The 21171-nt window shown below is 44.9% G+C and overlaps 1 protein-coding gene across 2 annotated transcripts in view; it reads right to left on the minus strand.

The window, feature by feature from the left end:
- Nucleotides 1–19433, minus strand: part of PCBP4 (poly(rC) binding protein 4) — a 39622-nt gene extending 20189 nt beyond the window's left edge. The window contains exon 1 of one of the 2 annotated variants that reach the window (XM_028718732.2): nt 19217–19433. The gene's annotated coding sequence lies outside the window, so the exon portion shown is untranslated. Of the gene's footprint in view, nt 1–18879; nt 19119–19216 lie in introns of those variants that run through there. The other variant, XM_028718731.2, reaches the window with a different exon arrangement.
- Between the last annotated feature and the right edge of the window lie 1738 nt (nt 19434–21171).

Consider the following 21171-nt stretch of genomic DNA (forward strand, 5'->3'; position numbering starts at 1 on the left):
GATAGTCTATTTGCATAGATCTTGGATGGTATGAAGTGGGGATCCCTGGGTCAGAGCCACAGTACCATGTCCTGCTGGACACTTGATCTCCATTTTGTTCAGATATGTGATGGAAATGACCAGCTGTGTAATCCCTCCCTCACCTCCAGTGTATTGCATGGCTGGCTGCTGTTCAAGTGAGCGAAATTCTTGAATATCTTAGATACCATATATATTGGGGGGGGGGGTGAGCGGTGGAATATGAATCCCTGTGACCCACATGTGTGGGGTAAATAGCAAAATAATAGGCTGGGTGCCTGAATTCAAAACACAGGGATAAACTCACCCGCCAGCAAGAGAGAGTCCCCAGTAGTAGAACTTACACAAAAGTCAAGCAGTAGTATAGTCCTAGGAATATAGGTTGTTAGACCCTTTTATGCCATCTAGTCCACTTGCAAACAGTGCTGCTCTCTTTCTACCCTTCTTACAATGAACAGACCACACCCTGTTAAGTAAGTTTAAAACACTTTACTTACAAAACATTCCAAAGGTCAGATTCATGCATTTATCCAAGCAGCAGCAAGGAGAACATAGGCAGAATACTTTTGGGTAGAAAACACAGAAATATAACTTCAAACATGTGCTCTAAGCTTAGAGCTTGCTTAGAAACATTTTCCTTTGTCAGTTACATGGAGTGGAACAAGTGGGAACAGGAAGAGAAGGCTTCACTTTCTCATCGGAGAAGGGGGGACATAGCAGAGTCTAGGAATCCAGCTCTATTTTCTTTTTTTCTTTCTTTTTTTAAAAGATATTTATTGGCATTTTCACAGATTTTATAAAACATAAAAGTCACAAAAAACACAAAAAAGAAAAACAAAAATACATACAACAAAAAGCAAAAAACCACATGTATAACTTCATTCCCTTATGTTCATTAAACTTACTTTCCCGACCTCCTCATACCTCTCCTTACCTCAGGCCTGGTTAGTACTTGGATGGGAGACCGCCTGGGAATACCGGGTGCCGTAGTTAAGTCTACGGCCATACTACCCTGAACACGCCTGATCTCGTCTGATCTCGGAAGCTAAGCAGGGTCAGGCCTGGTTAGTACTTGGATGGGAGTCCAGCTCTATTTTCTTAACCCTTTGTGCGGTAACTAGCACTTATGCGTAGTTATGTTTGACTGCAATTTCCCTACTGTATCTCTCTTTTCTGAATGTTTGTTAATCTGTTCTAGAAAGGCATCAGCCATGTCTTCAGTATGGCTTTGTGGTCTATAGAAGACTCACACAGAAAAGTTGCTGCTGTTTCCCTCTCCTACAATTTTTACCCAAATACTCTCAACCTCTCTTCCACCATCACTTGTGGCAACCCTCAAGACTTTTGGACTGGGCTGAGAATCTTCAGCCCCTTCCCCTGTTGTTGTTTTGTTTAGTCGTGTCCGAATCTTCGTGACCCCATGGACCAGAGCACACCAGACACTTCTGTCTTCCCCTGCCTCCCGCAGTTTGGTCAAACTCATGCTGGTAGCTTCGAGAACACTATCCAACCATCTCGTCCTCTGTCGTCCCCTTCTCCTTGTGCCCTCCATCTTTCCCAACATCAGGGTCTTTTCCAGGGAAATTAACTTTTTAAAAGTTTGGTTTTATTTACTTTGCTTACAGGGTGACTCTCCCTCTAAAAAAATGCCTAAATGCTCAACTATATCTATAAATTAGCATATGCAAATTTGCACCATGGAATTTTAAGGATCTAGCAACACCCCGAACCCTATTTTAATATCTGTTTCTTTGTAAAGGGAGAATCTTTGAATTAATGCAATTGCCTCAGAGATTCTTTGGATCATCTGGTTTTAATTCCTGGGTTTTCTGCAGAGTCCCCTCTCAATATCTTGCCTCTCAATGTTTAGACTAGTTGCTCCATTATAGGCTTTTTTGTGAATCCATGAACTACAGCTATAAAATAGGAGCAAGATTATTAACTTTCTGCAAACCATGTGGACCAGAGGTGTTCCTCCTCCTGTGTTTTGTCTTGCAACACAGAGTGGAAGCCATGTTAGCCTGTTGCAGCAAAAAATGCAATTAGTCTTACGGCACCTTGAAGGCAACTGTATTATGTCATAAGCTTTCGTGGACTCAGGCCCACTTCGGCTTGCAAGGTAACTTCAGTTCATTTGAGAGGGTTAGAAATCGCAACTGACACAGAAGGGGAATTACGACACAGTTAACACATTTTACATGTTCAGCTGGCTCGTTCACGAAGCATCTCGAAAGGAAGATAATACTTTATTCAAGAAAGATAACACTTTAAAATTAAGGTCAACACGTTCATTACAGAATGCGAGGCCTTCTGTAGATGCACAGCTCTTTTTATCAGAACAATCTACTGCCAGCAATTTACTGTAATCCTAACTAATCATTCTGGGCTAGGCAATAAATATAAACCAAAATCTGCACACACATCCTCACTGCCAAGGTGAGGCATGTAAAGGAGGGCACTCAAATGATCCAGCGCAGGCATTTAAGAGACATGGCACATGCTGGATGAAAGCACAATTTGGAATTCAGATACTACTGTACCGGGCAAGTATCAGGCAAAGTCTGAAATATTCATCAAAGCTTCTGATTCTATACCTCACCTGCTATTAAAGGTACAGCCAGACCATCACTCTTGTCACAGTTCCTTTCACTTTTTCCTTTAGGGCACAGCAAAACTCAATCTGCCACAACCAACCAACCAGTCCTAGTGTTTTCCCCAGGTCTCTCTCCTTGCTCCTAGTCCAACATTCTCTCCACTGTGCTATGGGCCCCTGCAGATTAGTGTTTTATTGCGTGTGTCTTCTGCAACATGTTATTGAGACAATAACAGTGCATTAGTGGGTGGATTTATTCTGCTTTACAGTGGTACCTCTGTTGTGAAGGGGATCCGTTCCGGAGGCCCGTTCGCAACCTGAAAGGAATGCAACCCGCGTCTGCACGTGCGCGGGGCACGATTCGCCACTTCTGCACATGACATCATTTTGCACGTCTGCGCATGCGCGAGTGGTGAAACCCGGAAGTAACCCTTTCCGGTACTTCTGGGTCGCCTTAGGACGCAACCTGAAAACGCTCAACCTGAAGCAAACGTAACATGAGGTATGACTATCATTTGTTCTGCAATGCTTCCCCAATGTTACCACATTATTGCTGGCCTGAGAGGCTATAGCGCAACAAATGCAGGACGAAAATAAACCAGAGCATTTAAAAATAAACCAGGCATTAAATAAAAGTTTCAGGATATCAGCAGAAGATTGCAGGATATGCACTGACTGGAAATGAAGCTTTTTCCACGGTATTGAAAGCAGGGTCATGTGTCACTGCGCCAAAAGCATCATGAACACAAATTATCACAAATGTACCACACACAAAAAAGTCTGGACAGGCCCTACTGTAACTACACCCTATTGATTCTATTTTGGTTTGGGCCTTTCATATTTGAGAAAGCTAGACAATAACTTTTTTGTTTCATTTTTATTTTAAAAACTTGCATTCCACCTACTTTCGAAGGAATTCAAGGCAGCTAACAAATCCAAATACCAAAAACAATATATCAAATATAAAACAATCACTTTTTCTGAACCCAGCCATTAACATCACAAAAGTCATGGTACTAATTCGGACACAGCCAAGCACCAGGCAGAAAAATAATCCGCTAAAGGACTTTTTTAAACAGCAACATCATTACCCCTTGCCTGAAACCAAGAAGTGAAGGGGCCTGGTGCACTTTTCCTGCCAAACTACTTGGCAGAATGGGCACCACCACACAGAAGGCCATAGCCCAGATTGCAATCAGCCACGCCTCGTGAAGATAAGGAATCTGCATCAGAGCCGCAAATGATGGCCAGAGCATGTGGTGAGGAAAGAGCCAACGCTTAAGAGGTGCACTTAAAATGCCAGAGTGGGTTTGGATATCATTTTTGTTTTATTTTTACTTAATAAGAAATTGCTGAATTATAAATATGTGTGCATACAATAATAAGTTATTGCAGCTTGCTGGAAAATTAAGTTTTTGCGACAAGGAAGTTTGAGAATGGATCATGAAGTTGCTTCTAAGTAGATTTGGTTTTGGCTAAAAGAGCTTAACACACATAATTCAGTAGGTGCATGAGTACAATAATGTACATTCGCTGTCATTTAAGATATTTTTAAAAACGCTTTGATGAGGTAAGAAGATGAGGAGCAGAATAAAAAACACACTGAAAATTATGTCCCTTTAATAAGCATTTCTGTGGCAGCGGTGGCGGGTGCTGGGGGGGGACTCAAGAAGTAGCATGCAGGAAAAAAGAACGGGATGTACACTGTACAAGCTCATACAATTTTCAGCAGTTGTGTGAAAAACTGCCAGTTTGGATGTGTCCAAAGTGTATTGATGACAGGTTTCCCATGTCTGCTTTTTGTGCCATGAATCTGTCACTTTGCTCAGTGGTCGCACAGCAAACCTTTGTACAGACGTCACCTTTTACCCTTTTGCTTCTGGTGGAGCAGAAGTGAGCACAGCAGCTGTCAAAGGCCTTCGCTCCCTTTCTTTATGGAACAGCCTCATTCAGGCTGTCAAGTGGATTCAGAGATAGGAGGACAAACTGCAGCCCCAGCAATGGAGCCTTGTCTATCCTTCAAACGTAGGAAAGGGGAAAGCATTCCAAGCCCACTTACTCAGTATTAAAACTGTTGGACAGAAACGTCCTCTGGAGCCATTATTGCAAGCTAGGAAGTTCAGCAGGCAAGACACTCTCACCTCCATCACACTGGCAACAATAACAAGTTAATGCTCAATACCCAGGGAGCAGCCAGTATTGATTGACTGTTTCAGTGAAGACATCAGGGCTCTCATGTTCCTGGAGTACCATCCAGATCAAAGAATCATTCTAGTCTTTATAAGCACTAGGAAGGATGGGGAACATCTATCCACGTCTCACAGAGCATGCTTTCAAATGAATTTTGAAGTGAACAGATATATGTTCTTTGCATTTGATTGTCGTCAAACCATCTGATGATGCAATGTATATTCAAGAGGCGGCAGGTGAGGGTGCCTGCTGCCACATGCACTGGAAAAAGCAATGCTCCCATGTGAGATACGTCCCACCACAAAATCTCAACTGAAAGTTTCCAAAACTCTTCAGCAAGGAAGTCTACGTTCTGGGGAGACCAGAATTTGACGGAACCAACATACTTTAAAAAACCTTGTAATTAAGGGCCAAACGAGGCCAAGCTTCTTTTTGTGTGTCCACCCCATCTCCATATACAAAAAGGGTTGGTCTTAGTTGAGCAGAAAAAGGAGAACATAGGTAAGCGGTGCTGATGAACTTTGTTTGCTTCTGTGCCTTACTTCCCCTCAGGCTCCTCGCTTTTCTCTGACTGCAGTTCTGTGATTCCTAAGAGCAGCTCTGCCCCATCCTTGGCAGTCCTCAAAAACAATAATAATTCACTTTGCTTAAGATTAATCAACCTGATCTTTCTGCTTCTTTCCTCATCTTGGAAACAAGACCTTTCCAAGAGACTCCTCTCTGTGCTCTGCCTGTGTTGATTTGCCTGTTGGATCTATGTTTGGTCTAGCGTTGCCCTCTGCGCAACCTCCACCATGCTGCCTCAAACCCAACCTTCCTGCTAATAATGTGTGTGGCTCTCTGCGTCAGGCGCATCATCGGAGGCATCTGTGGAATGCAAACCCACACAGTGATGTGCCAGCCCATGTGCTTCCCCTCCCCCAACCAGAGTCCCTAATCACCCTCTTCTGAGGGAAACGAGGAGACACAGAAGCAGAAGCAGCGGAGGGCATGGGCTGCCCCCCTCCCCTTTTGTTTCTTCAATTAACCCGAGCCAAAATGGTCTTAGGTCCCTTCTGAAAATCCATAAGGAAAACAGGCTGAAAATGCTAGTTAACCCAGTGATGAGGCGAGAAGGCGACAGCTGTGTAAATGCAGACACTGGACACCCACCCCCCTTTCTGATCTTTCTCAGCTGTCCCAGGCGGCAACTGTCCCTATCAAAGAGTCCTCAGGGGGCTTATTTAGACTCCAGCGCCTTTATTCTTGCCTGAGAGACTGAGTGCCAGGAAAACCTGGGGCTTTGTTTGGGACAACAACAAGTTATGGCAGGCGAGACAACAGAAGAGAAGCCATCAGGCCTCTTCTTTCATTTGCTGGGCTTGGAGGGCTCCTCTTTCCTGTCAGACAAAGGCTCCACAAAAAGACCCCTCTGAGGCAGAGGACAGGAGACCGTGTGTGTGTGTGTGTGTGTGTGTGTGTGAGAGAGAGAGAGAGAGAGAGAGAGAGAGAGAGAGAGAGAGAGTACCACAGACTTCAATTATGTAGTAATTATTGGTTGCGGGTATTAGGCTGTGTGCACAACAAATACATTACCAGGGGAAAACATATCAAAACACTGTATTCAATTTAAAAAATGCCAGGATGCACATGGATTTTGTGGCTAACACTGTGTGCATACCTCTTTGCAAACCAGCTGTGGGGGTGCACTGGATGCAGAGTAAACAGGACTACATACACAGCCTAATATTGGTCCTAGACACACAGGGCTTGGCTTGGCTTTGCCGCTTTAATACAAAGCAAAAAGTGGGGAAGTCCCAAATATTGCAAACCGATATTTATGAAAGGACTTTTATTCTGAACCTCAACTATTCCTTGGAAATCATACAGAAAGGTAAAGAAACAAAACCATAGGCGCTCATGCAATAGCAAAAGCCATTACATTTTGCCACAAACTCCAGTTTACACGCATAGCATATACATCGTTGCCTCATTAGTACTGAAATAAGCATTCATTTAAAAAAAAAATTAAATGGAAGGGAAAAAATACGTTGTCCTGTTTATTCAGGACATTTGGTCAATTGATAACTTTTTAAAAAGTCAGGCCTCCTAGTGCTAAAGGTCAAGTGAGACAAATATGACACTCTGATGTGTTGAGGAATAATTCAAACCCACCCTTTTAATCATTATACTTTTCAGGTATTTTCAGGTCAAGTGAATATTATGAGAAACCTGTGTCTTCCTCCATTCCCAAACCTACTTCCTGTCTCCAAGCTAGGAACAGATATTTATGTGAAATGATGTCATCATTGCATCACTGCTGTTGTTTTATATACAGGAAGAGAGATTTGTTTTTCGTATAGATACTATCATTAAAAATTTGTCGGTTTTGAGCTAATCAAAAGCATTTTGATTATAATTTCAATTATGATCATCAAAATATTTATTATTGGCTCACAAACATCTAATTTTTTATGACACTTCCTGAACCAGAATTCTAGATGAGATTTGTTGTTGTTTAGTCATTTAGTCGTGTCCGACTCTTCGTGACCCCATGGGCCAGAGCACACCAGGCACTCCTGTCTTCCACTGCCTCCTGTAATTTGGTTAAACACATTTTAGTAGCTTCGAGAACACTGTCCAATCATCTTGTCCTCTGTCGTCCCCTTCTCCTTGTGCCCTCAATCTTTCCCAGCATTAGCGTCTTTTCCAGGAAGTCTTCTCTTCTCATGAGGTAGCCAAAGTATTGGAGCCTCAGCTTCAGGATCTGTCCTTCCAGTGAGCACTCAGGGCTGATTTCCTTAAGAAAGGATAGGTTTGATCTTCTTGCAGTCCGTGGGACTCTCAAGAATCTCCTCCAGCACCATAATTCAAAAGCATCAATTCTTCGATGATCAGCCTTCTTTATGGTCCAGCTCTCACTTCCATACATCACTACTGGGAAAACCATAGCTTTAACTATACGGACCTTTGTGGGCAAGGTGATGTCTCTGCTTTTTGAGATGCTGTCTAGGTTTGTCATTGCTTTTCTCCCCAGAAGCAGGTTTCTTTTAATTTCGTGACTGCTGTCACCATCTGCAGTGATCATGGAGCCCAAGAAAGTAAAATCTCTCACTGCCTCCATTTCTTCCCCTTCTATTTGCCAGGAGGTGATGGGCCCAGTGGCCATGATCTTCTTTTTTTGATGTTGAGCTTCAGACCAAGCTTCAGACTCATTCAGACTGGATGAGATAGATATATTCAAATCTCTGGTTGCTGAAGGGCAGCAATATGGTAGGAAGCAGAGATATAGATAGAAATCATTCTTGTGAAGAGCAAATGTATCTGCAAACATACTGGAAACATGTTAAGATTTCTCATAACTTTCAGCATTTTGGCCTTGATTTCTAACATGTACTGTCTTCAGCTAAAGTTGCAAACTGGGCATAAGTACCATTGAATTTAATGGGACTTACTTCTGAATGCACATGGGTAGTGTTGGGCTTGATTCGGGAACTTTGCAAAGGTAGCTTTATAAATCTGAAATTACGTTCTGCTGTTTTCCCTAAGATAAACCTTTTTATGGTTTAAGATTTATCTCATTTTGCACTGGGTTATTCTTACATCTCACGACAAATAGCAAGCTGTATACTGCGTGGCACTTTTGTTACCTGAAAATTACACTTCAGAGCAGAATGAATAGTGAGATTGGAAAGATCCTGGATTAAAATAAGAAATGGTGCATATATGCTATGGTTCTCCAAGAATAATAAAGTTGGGTGGTACCTCAAATATCATCTAGCCTATTCCCTGACAATGCAGAAATCTACTGCTGGAGCATCCTTGATATGTAGCCACCCAACCGGCTTAGAAACCTCTAATGAAAGAAAGTTCACCACCTTCCAATAAAATTTCTGCCATTGTCAAACAGCTTTTAGCATCAGGAAGTAATTCCTCTTTTTAAGGCAAAATCTCTTTTCTGATCATTTGTACCTGTTAGTTCACATCCTGCTGTCTAGAGTAACAGAAAATAAATTTGCTCCATCATCCGTGCAAAAGCCTTTCAAGTACAGTGGTACCTCGGGTTACATATGCTTCAGGTTACATATGCTTCAGGTTACAGACTCTGCTAACCCAGAAATAGTACCTTGGGTTAAGAACTTTGCTTCAGGATGAGAACAGAAATCGTACTCTGACAGCATGGAAGCAGCGGGAGGCCCCATTAGCTAAAGTGGTGCTTCCGGTTAAGAACAGTTTCAGGTTAAGTACGGACCTCTGGAACAAATTAAGTACTTAACCTAAGGTACCACTGTATTTGAAGACAGCTATCATGTTTTCATCTTCAGGCTAAACATACCCAGTGCCTTCAGCCTTTCCCCATAGGACTTGGTCTCCAGATCCTCACCATCTTTGTTGCCATTGTCTCTGAACACATTCCAGTTTGTCAATATGCTGTGCAGCCCAGAACACTATCTCACATCAAAGCTGACCAAAGCAAAAAGTAATGGCGCCATTACTTCTTGTGGAGCCAAACACTACATTTCTGTTGATAGAATTGCATTAGCTTTTTAGCAGCTACGTTGCACTGCCAACTCCTGTTTTGACTTGTGGCCAACTAAAACCCCTACAATCATCTTTTTTAACACGTGCTTCTGTCTAGTTCTGGCTACCTCAAGCTCGTTGGATGGAAGTACTGTATGCTTTTAAACTGTAATTGCTTTTAAAATGTTTTCAACTGTAACTGCTTCTAGATGTTTTTAATTCTAATTGTTTTTAGAGTGTTTTAATCTGTTTCAGAAAGTTTTTGCTTTGTTTTTGTTTTTAAATTGTGTATCTATTTGCTGCCCTGGCCTCCTTAGCAAGGAAGGGAGTGATATAAATTCAACAAACAAGTCACGTGCCACCCATTCTATGTGCATTTGGTTTTTCCAACTGGAATGCAGAATGTTACATTTATCTCTGTTGAAATTCATCTTGTTTTGACCCAGTCAACCTGAATCCTGTTTTTATTTCTAAGGGATTAGCTACCGCTCCTAGCTTCATGTCATCTACAAAATGGATGTGTATTCCCTCTAATCCTTTGTCCATGTTATTTGTAAAGATGTTTAACAACACTGGACCCGTGACAGAACCCTGGGGTACCCCACCTGTTGCTCTGATGTTTTGTTTTTTAAAAAAATAACCTGTCTTGTGTGATCATTCTAGTGGAAGGCCATGTCTAACTGATTTTAACTGAAATGAAAACAAATAAACATTAGGAAGCAATTAATCTGGTGCTGAAGATTTGAATTCATTTAGAGGGCTATATTGCCTCTTTACTTATCTTGGGCTGCAACTTCCCTCTCTCTCTCATTTGGTCTATCTTTGCAAGGTTGAACAGAGTATCATTTACAGATAGGTAGCCGTGTTGGTCTGCCATAGTCAAAACAAAAAAAATTCCTTCCAGTAGCACCTTAAAGACCAACTAAGTTCTTGGTATGAGCTTTCGTGTGCATGCACACTTCTTCAGATACACTCAGTGTATCTGAAGAAGTGTGCATGCACACGAAAGCTCATACCAAGAACTAACTTAGTTGGTCTTTAAGGTGCTACTGGAAGGAATTTTTTGAGAGTATCATTTGTTTGAGAAGAGAGGGCTGGGGCAAAGTAAAAGTTAATCAGTTCATTCTCCTTTGTTACCCACTAACATATCTCCATCTTCTCCATGCAGTAGATCTACCATTTCCCTCTTCTTCCTCTTGCTCCTAACAGAAATAATAATCATCCCCTTTGTTATTTTCAACATCTTTCAAGCCTACACTCATTCTGAGCTTTAGCCCTTCTGACACACCTCTCCCTACAAGATTTGGACATTCATCCTTCGTGGTTTGCCTCTCCCTGCATTTCATGCACATGCCCTTTCAAATCTAAGCGCTCCTTGAACAACCAACCTAGATTTCAAAGCTTATTTTTCTTATTCCCCCGCCCCTAATTCCACAAATTTTGCTAATTCTTCCACTGAGATTGGTTTTCTAATACATTCATTAATAGACTGTTTTCAATACTTTTTTTTTTTTACCTACAAGCCAATGGGCAGTGGGGCACACCCGTTGCCAAAATGGCGCCATAAACAACTGCTGCCGAATAACATTGTCTCCCCCTTTCGTCCTAACCAAATATTACTAAAAAGAAATAAATTCTGCCAGCATGAGCATTCTCCTGGTAGAGAGGTTTCAGTCTTTGACCTGAAGCAAGCATTTATAGTAATTACTGTGGAACAAGGAGTGTACACATAAATCAGGATTGAAATATATATTTCTTATTCCCTGGGAACAACAAATCAGCTACTACTACCTATGCCACACACTGGCATGCCGCCTCAGCTATGGCCTCTCGCCTGATCTACCACAGCAACATGTTTTGAGGAGAAAATTCCTCCCTTAATTTTTCCAGAGCAGGTGATCAATATAACCCCCTGCATGTGATTGAAACACAACCTCCTTAAGCATTTAATCCCACTTATACCCTGATCCTTTGTTAGTGACCACAGGGACTCGTTCAGAACTGGCTTAGTTTGGACGTTTCTACAGTGAAGTCAATGGTGTAACAGCAGTGGGAGTCCATTTGGAATCTGGATCTATTGCTCATACAATCCTAGTAGTTATTTTTGCCCTCCCAGGGAATCCTGTTACGGCAAAGTCCGCTCTGTAGATTACTGTAGGCATTTTACAGCCCCTTTCAGATTTCTGCTATAAAGCAGTAGGACTGAATTTTTGAGGTGGAAAGGGTGGGTGTTTCACAGGAGGAGAAGGAACCTGAGGAGTCCTGCCTTATCTCTCGAGGGATGCAGGTTGGATAAAATTTCAAAAAGGACATCAGAGAAAACTATGAAAACACTGCTATTGAATTCTGGGGGAAAGGTAATAAATAAACAGTCTTTTCTTTTTTTTTCAAGGGATACATGGCAAGACCTCCACCCTATGAAGTTCACAGTCCATGCCTCTGTAAATATCACAAACAAAAAATGCTGAACCGAAATCACCTGTGAGTTATCTGACTCCGTCCAAAATCCGAAGCCTAAGGCTACAATCCTAAACATACTTACTGACTAAGGAGTAAATCCGATTGAGCCCACTGAGATCTACTTCTGGGTAAGCATGCTTAGGATTGTGCTGCACAAATGAAAAAGTGGCCTGATTTGGTTTCGTTTTGATGTTTAGTTGCCCTTTCGAACGACTTCTCCCACCCCTTGAAAATTAGGGCAAAATATGGTAAGCGCAGCAAACTAGATGGGAAATCCCAGCTCTGGCTGTTGCTGGGTTCTCAGAGGACGAGGAGAGCAAAGATGATACGGATCGTATGAGCAACTGGCAGCTTGAAAAGGGAGCAGATGGCATGAGTGACAATATCTGCCAATGGAAGGGATCATCAGCCCACGCCTCTTATTAGTGCCTGATCCATTGACAGCACTTCGGCTCCCAGGGCTCAGTGCAGCTCTCCATCAAAGCACCCAGATTACTTGGCAGAGGCTAGGAAGCATGAGGAGAGGGCTATATTTTATCCAGCTGAAGAAACAAGCAGGACATACTGTGTACCCTTCCCCCAAAGCCCCATTGAGCATGCTGAAGCCTTGGGCCAGAAGCCACAAGGAACAGCTCTTGTTTACCATCATAAAGACACTAAACTCTCCTAGTCGATGTTTTTCTGCTTCACACATTACTGGTTGAGTGTTTGCAGGCGCAGGGGTCACTTCCAGACTGTTGCTATTTTCGGATGGGATTCCGTCGCGCAAATTCAGGTTGCACAATTAAAACTGATTTGGTCTCTTGCACAACACACGTGTTCCTTGCACCCCACCCAAAAAAATCGGTCTTTTGTGATAGGGAACGTGATGCGAGGAAATGCACCAGGAAATATGGGATAACAATTGCTTCATGCAACATTATATTATGTCCCTGGCAAACAAATCAGGACGAATGCTTACCAAAAAAAAAAAAAAAGCAGTCATGGAAGACCAATGTGATCATCCATCATATATATACCATAAAGAAATGCAATGCAATGCACACACCCATTTACTCCATAAAGTATGGAGCAGTCCTTAGATATTCCTATGAGCTGATATAAAGCTAGAGTGACTAGAATATCCCCAAAGGAGCGACAGACTAGGATCCAAGCAATTGTTGCATTATCACCAAATATTAGGGTAATTACTGTTCAGATAGTAGCAGTATTCCATGACATAGTACCATTTGTGTTACATTCACAGGAGGAATCCATAAGCACTGAATCACAAAGGGATAGGGTGCAGATTCCTATATGTTGAAGGGAGCAATACCCTTTCAGATCACCACCACCACCATATGGACCCTTCTTTTGAGGCCAAACACTGCAGGACTAGACACATTGAGGCCTACAGGAGATGGATGCACACATGCCACATTAATCCTAGCCCCGAAATCCAATATATCTAACCCTCTTCCTTCATAGAGCTATATGGAAACCATACAAGACTCTACCCAATACCTGCTAGATAGGGCTGGGAGACAACTCAGTCTAAAAGCCTGCCAGTCTGTGTGGACAATACTGAACTAAATGGAGCAATGGCCGGGCTTGGTACAAGGCAGCTTCTACTCCAAAGTCCTGCCCTGAATGTGCCGTGAGAGAAAAGTGAGTAGTTTTTGTCATGCATGTGAATTGATATTTGCATCTCCATCTCACACCTCTATTCTGCTTCATCCTCATCTAGGGCACAAGCTGGGCATTTTGTTTCCAGCATCCCAAACAATACAGGCATGCCTATTTCCATTGCTTGCTTCATGCTGAAGGCACGTACAAATTTTACAACCTTGGTCCAGAGGGACTCTTCTTTCAAGATCTCCGCACTGTACATGCAGGGGTTTGCCTTGGAGAATGTAGTTGCAGGATATACCAATCAGGCTTTTATAAAGACCTCTTTGTCACTCTTCTACAAGACAGGCAAATTTATGAAATTAAATTTACACCCCACTCTTTCTCAGGGAGGCTTAAAGCATGAAAGTAAGACAAAGAGGGGTAAAACTTAAAATATTTAAAAACTGCAACTTTCACAGCCAGGTTTAAAATAGGAGCCGCTAAATTCCGTGGTGCAACAAAGGTCTGACCAAATAAATGTTTTGGTTTTCTATCTAAAAATGGCCAAAGCTGGGGCAGGGGGCTAATTCTGCCTGGGAGTTTCATACATGGGGTTCTGCCACAGAAACGCCTTGTCTGGTGTCACTGCTCTTTGCCCCCTTAGCCAACGGGACCTCCTGATCATAGCATATAGCCGGCAGGTGTTGAAAAAGGTGTTTTGTAAAGAACTTAGTTCCCAGACCACTTAGAACTTTGTACACATGTTCTGACCACTCGAGTTGGGACAGGTATGGTAGCTCATAGACAACCAGTGCAGTGCTTTGAGGATCAGAGCGATATGAACCCCTCTCACTGCTCCAAGTAACAATCAGGAAGCAGCATTCTGGACTGGGTGCAGCTTCTGGGTCATCTTCCAGGGTGGCCCCATGTAATGCACATTACAGTGATCTATACAGGGTTACTCTATCATGTCTCACTCTAGAGCAAGACCGCCAGCGTATTAACCTATAAAATTATCAACTTCAAGTTGGGGGGGGGGTTTGCCCTTCCTGAAACATAATAAAGCAGCAAAAGATCATTTAAAATACAGCTTCTGAGCCAATTCTACCTCTAAGCCCTATTAAGGCCTTGGGCTGAAAATGCTGAGCCCAACACTTTCTACCCATAATCCTTCAAGTTAGAGAAACCTCTGAATAAAACAGCTGTCTTCTCAAAAGCTCACACTGAGCGTTTTGTAAGAGTTATAAATGTTGGCTTTTGTAACTAATGCTGAAAGTCAAAAGGATACCAGCTCTCTCTTGTCCCGGTGCTCCCCTCTAATTGGATTCTGGAGGAAGAAAACGAAGCCCCCTTTGTAATCTGATATCTGAAGCAAGTGGTTCATTCATGTGGTTTTGTGGTAAAGAGGAGTCTGCAGCACGGCTAGACCTGATCTTGGTATACTGCAACTTCATTTGTTATTTCATTCTGCAACCCTGAGAGAACTCCTCCCAGTTTCACTACATCATCCACCTTTGACTAGGGGTGTATGGGGTGTTAGGGGAGGGGTATTACGGTGGGGGACATGTTGTGCTCCTTCTGGGGCAGTTTGTCCACCTTTGGTCGCCAAACCCTGCACTCAGCTCTCACCTGTGACTCCTAGAAGCTGTCAGCATGCGACAGTGGCCACACCCTGGGAATGGCTCTGACTGACTGGCTAAACCAGTTGAGGGTATCTGACAGGTCTCAAACCCTCAGTGAGTTAGGGGCTTTCTCTGAATGTGAATACAGGCTCCAGAAGATGAAGTGGACAAGACTAATAGTGGGTCCAACAGTCAAGAAGGTGGTATCTGCATATGCGGTAGAGGGAAGTGAGGGGCAGGTGGGGCTTGTCCACCTGGGTAGGTGGCCCATCTAGGAGAAGGAAAACTCTGCTGCCTTGCAGGATATCTTTAGCAGAAGTAAAGGCTAAGGAGTAAACTGTACACATATCCCTAAGACAGTTGGATGGCACCTTGTACACCTCCTTCCGGCAACTCCTGCTGCCAAGCTGGTGCCAAACATATTGCTTTCCTTTCCTTTGGACCACATCAGTGAGGCCACGTGGGGGGGGTGGCCTTGTTGTCTGGACAGCCCAGGACCTCCACACATACTTCCCAGGCTGTGCCATGGGTAGGTCACTTTGGTGCTGCTAACGCAGTGGTTTGGCTTTGCCCCCAGAAGAACAATCCATTGTCTCTCGAGACAGACGGATGCCAGTAACAACCGCTAATGTGTGTATCTATCTTCAAAGTGCCACCACACATTCAGCTAACTGTAAGGACCTTCTTCTCCATTGTACAGAAGGAGAAACTGAAACACAGAGGTGAAACCATTGGGTGGTCTATTATCATGGTGGCAGAACCATGATTAACATTTAGCAGCATGTTACCCCCAGCCAATCCTTTGCTATTTTAAAAGACATTTTGCAGCAAAATCCTGTGCATGTGGACTCAGAAAGAAGTCCCTCTGCTTTCAGTGAGTGAGGTTATAGGATTGCAGTCTTACAAAAGCTTTCAGCCCTAAAGGGGGACTCAAACATGAATCCAGTCACCCATTGGAAGGAATTAAAAATAGAACTCTTTAGGGCTGCAGTAGCTTACCACTCTGAAAATAGATATCAGCAGCTCGACTTTTTAATTTTTCTTTTATCACATGGTAATGGCGGCTATAGATCTTTGGATTTAGTTTTATTCCCACCATGGGATAAAAAGACAATAAATCTCAAAGCACTTGGTGCCTTATGTCATCTCCTCAATAATGCATGTATGGTTCCCCACCCCCCCTTGAGGTGTCTATGTTACGGATTGTATCTTAGCTTTGTACAAAGCCACTCTAAGATCTCTCCTTCCATCTCTTACAATTGCATCCAGAGTGCACAAAGAATAACATAGTTTTAATAAGCCTCCAGTGGAAGCTTGCTTGCGTGGGTAGCTTTCTCATTAATCCTCCCTCAGCTCACCCCCGGCTTTCGCATGAGAGGGATCTCTTACTGGAGCATAAGAACAATTCCTGGTGTGTTCCCTGAATGGTGAAGAGGAGGAGAGTGGAAGCCCTTAGAAAGATGACCTCATAGCTGCTCTGAATATTGATGCGTAGCTCCCAAACTGAATGAGCAGGGCAGAGTTGGAGGATGTGTGGACTTAAAAGGACAAAGGGGCAAATGTCTGAGGACAAACGGGGAATTTGGATAATTCAGATGGAGCTGTAAAATCACCATAGCAGGAGGATGACTTCCTTGGAACAGGGCTGTTACTGTAGAGAATGCCCTGCGGCCTTCCCTAAGAGAAGCCCATATGGAAGAGGCTGTTGGTCACGTGACAAAGAGGGCTGCCTGGAAAGTTTTCTCCTGAATGGGGAGGCAGAATGAAGGAGGCTGCTCTATTCCCAAAAGGCAGGGATCCTAATTAAAAATAACATTTCAGCAGTTCATCAACTGCTGTAGAAGATCTGCTGGGCAATTCTGCTTTTAAATTAAGGATACGCCTTTGGGGGAAATCATTCCTGTTAGGAAGAAGGTTTCGCTTTGCAACATGGTGGTGGAGTTGATGGAAGCATCATTATATGCTTTATCTGATGCCTGGAGAAGGTCCATTCCAGCATAAAGTGGCAGGGTTATGGTAAATCTATTCCTTCTGAACAGCCAGGAATAGTATTTTACCTCCATCACCTCCTTCTGGCCCTGCTTTTTAGGGTCCTTCAGCTGGACAAAGGCAAAAACAACAGGCCATTTTGGCCCCACAGCTCTGTTAGCTTCTCTTGCACCTTAAAACATATCTAGGTTAGGATGACTTACACAATGATTCTTAACATGTTTACTTGGAAGTAAGCCCTGTACGCAGACTGAATATCCTTAGGACCTTAAAGTTCTTCTGTGGCAGCCACATACATTCCCCCACATACAGATGGAGCAATTACAGTATTGCACCGCGAAACTTGCCCCAATAGAGCTCAGTACTGTACTGCCACAGCAGTCATGTGCAGACCATTCCACCAAGTAAGAAAAAGCGTTCTGCATAGCCAGAGATGGAATGAGTAATTTTTTGACCGGCTGAGACAACATCCCTCGCCCTTGACTGCCCCAGGGCAGTCTTTTGTCATTATTTTTGAATACTGTACCTACGTGAGGTTCTGGTCTGTATAAAGTGGCCAGAAATGACTGGGAGGGGACTGGCATTCGGTAGAGGTTGGGAACAAAAGGATGTGCATTGTAAAGAACGAATGCAATCTGCTGCCGAACTCAGGGGCGGTCTGGGGGGGCGGGCAGGTGCTGGAAATGGAGGCTGTGTCACAAATGGAATGAGCTGGGCAGAGATTCATCACCCAACACGTCCCCAGGGATCTTACCACAATAGTAAGCTGAGCTCAGAAGTAGGCCATGCCAGTTTGGAGATGCAAGGGGGTGGGGGATGAACGGGGTACAATAGGAACAGAGGTTGGCGGGCGAGCAGACAGAGAGACGCAGAAGTGTGGAAAGCCGGAACTGGGGAAAGGCGCGTTAAGTTGGCTTGAGGGCGCGCTTAGATTCGCTACTAGAAGGGTGCTTTGGGGGAGGCGCATAAGATCAGAAGGTTTGGAACGAATAAACACCTGAATTTTCAAAGGAATGCATACAGGAGAAACAAATGGCACGAGGCAGGTGCTGAAGGTCAGAAGAAGCGGCATGAGGAGGATCGCGGGGGGCAGGGGTGCCCAGTAAGTGCTTGAGGACGTTCGTGGGGTCTGGAGCTGGGAACGAAGTTTAGGGGGAGGGGGAACAAGCGTGCCCGATCTCCTCTTTGTCGTCAGCAAGGACACGCCGCTTCTTCTATCCTCGGGAGTTGCAATATATTACCCCTTCCTCCGCTGTCCCCTCAATAACTTGTCTTCAACCCCGAGAGGCTTCCGCAGGATCGCTCTCAGCCGCAGAAAGCGAGCGCCAAAGTTCAGGAGAGGCCTCGGGTGTCAAATCATGCCCGTCTGGTGGGTTTACAAATCTTCGCGGTTCCGGGAAGAAATGAACTCTCCCCGGCCCAGAGAGGCGGCTTTGGCTTTTTGGCCGCGCGGGGCTTGGAGTGCGCGGGGCTGGCGAGGCATCCCGAGGCGGCGCGCAATCTCCGAGAAGGCATCGCCAGGGCTTTCTCCTCGGCGCGCCTGCTCTGCGCTGCGCAGCAGCATCCCTTGCTCGTCGCTCCTTCGGCAAGTCGCTTTCGCGGAGGCGCACGGTCCAAATAGACGGCGGGCAAAACTTCGCCCCGCTCCCTTGCCCGGGATTCCCGCCGCTGACGGAGCGGCGCTCTCTCTCTCTCCCCCCCCCCCCATTTGCCAGCCTCGCGGCGCATCTTGCTGCAAAGTTGCTCTCGGCTTGTAGGAAATTTGGGGCGGGCGGGAAGGTGCTCTATGGAGTCCCTGACCCCCTCTCCGTGGCGGGGAGTCCTTCAGCGACCGTCCCCGCGCAACTCCCCCAAAGTTGGGTACTGGGCCAGACCCGCGCTCGCGTTCACACGCCTCGATTCCCCCTTTTTACTTACCTTCGGGGTCTGTCCAGGGGGGTCCTTGCCGCGCCTCCTCCTAGTCCCACATTGTCACCCGGAGAAGCGTCTGTGACAACTGGGAGTGACATCAGCCCGGAACAATGAAATCAAAGGCTTGACAGGCGAGGGAGGCCGAAGCCTCGGGACTCTTTTGCCTCCCCCTGCAATCCCGCCCAGCCTCCCTCGGCCCCTCCTTTGCTCGCCGGCTCCCTCCAGGATCCAATTACAGCGGATAAAGGAGACACTAAAGGAACAATGCACACTGGGTAAGACCATCTGCCAAGGACAGGGACATTCCACGCCCCCCCCCCCTCCGGCAACGCAGATCGCTCACCCTCTTTTGTATTTGGCATTCATTTCCCGGAAAGCGACCCGTCGCGGGCCCGGGCCGCCCGGGGTCCCGCCATCGAGACCTCCTCCGTTCGGGTTGCAGGACTTGCACTGCCTCGTTTCACGCTGCTTAGCGCTCGCCCTCCCTTGATTTGTTTACTCGAAATCCAGGTGGCCGCCTTTGCCTGCTTGTTGTCTGCCCAGAAGCCTGCCTGATTTCTTTTGATCGTGCACTTTGGGTGGTTCAGAGATCTTGCCCCTGCTGCCCCACTCTGTGGGCTCTCTCTCAGGTCACTGGGCGCTTGCTGCGAATTAATTGTGGGCGCCGCGCAATTCTTTTAACTCAAGAGGGGGCCAATTGTTGGAAAGTGAAAGAGCCCCTGATTATCCACGGGTCACTCTCAGTGCTTTTAAACTTACGTAGTTCATTCATTGGATTTCCTCGCTGATTGAGTGCACAGTTCTGAGGCTGGCGGAGACTGAAATAATTTGCAAAGAAAACCCTATATTTCCCCCAGGGATTCGGGTTATTGCAATGAGGCACTCCTTTCCCCAGATCCGTTGCATCAACTTCATTCAAGTTGAGCACAATAACTTGTCATTAATGTCAGCAGAGAGAGAAACGCCATGCTGCATCTGCAGCAGCACAACTGGACACCTTAATTTGCCCCAACTGCAGCAAGACACATGTCCCACATTGGTCTCTACAGCCACAGCAGACACTGCTACCTTCCAACAGCTAGACCTCACCCCCAAAGGCACATTCCTTCATCTTCTCCTGAGACAGACAGATGCCAACATTATTATTTGGGTACTCTTGATATCTGTGTTCCATGCACACAGTATCTTCCTCCATCATGGTTCAGGAGGATTTGAGGTACTTGATTATTACAGTAACAGGGAACCTTTCTTAGCTAAATTTGTCATTGTCCAGCCAGCAGAGTGGGCCTTGTAATTCAACTACCTGTTTGCAACAGAGAATAGGAGAGGACTGAGAATATATAATGGAAATAATGAAGTGAACTCCTTAGCATCCCATAACAGCATCCTGCTTGCCATCCTGTAGTCATGCAACTACTGTTTAAGTGTATGTGTCTAGTTTAGCTTAATATAGAGTTGTTGGTGTCAGAAAAATAAAGGCATATAGAGCTGGCTCGCATGTGCAGGTTAATAATCTGGTGGCTGCAGTGTCATCATGATGACATCCATGTGTGAATGAACCATCATGGTCTTCCAAGCAGCACAAGCATGTCAATCATCAGTCCCAAGCCCTATACAAGGCAAGTTGTTGGTGTTGATGTGTGTGGCTCCCATTTACTCATGCATGCACACACACACACACACACACACACACAGGCACTAAGGTAAAAGATAAAGGACCCCTTGATGGTTAAGTCCAACCAAAGGTGACTATGGGATGCTGCGCTCATCTCGCTTCAGGCTGAGGGAGCCACTGTTTGTCCACAGAGAGCTTTCCAGGTCATGTGGCCAGCATGACTAAACCACTACTGGTACAACAGGACACTGTGACTGAAGCCAGAGCGCACGGAAACGCCATTTACCTTCCTGCCACAGTGGTACCTATTTATCTATTTGCACTGGTACGCTTCTGAACTGCTAGGTTAGCAGAAGATGGGACAGAACAACAGGAGCTTACCCTGCTGTGCAGATTCAAACCGCCGACCTTATGACCGGCAAGCCCAAGAGGCTCAGTGATTTAGAACACAGTGCCACCCATACTGAAGCTTTGCAATCTATACTACATTGCCCTATAAGAAAAGAGACGGTACATTGCAGAAAGGGATTTTCAGAGCACCTAGGTTTACTCACTGAAGCACATCTTTCGGGGGGGGGGGGGAGAGAATACCCAAGAGGGTCAGTTGCCAGTCTGACTTGGACAAAAATTCTTTCTCACCCCATATACTGGAGCCAGAAAGAGGGAATGTAAGTGTAGAAAGA

Source organism: Podarcis muralis, chromosome 2 (assembly GCF_964188315.1).
Source record: "Podarcis muralis chromosome 2, rPodMur119.hap1.1, whole genome shotgun sequence".
NCBI classification, from domain to species: Eukaryota; Metazoa; Chordata; class Lepidosauria; order Squamata; family Lacertidae; genus Podarcis; species Podarcis muralis.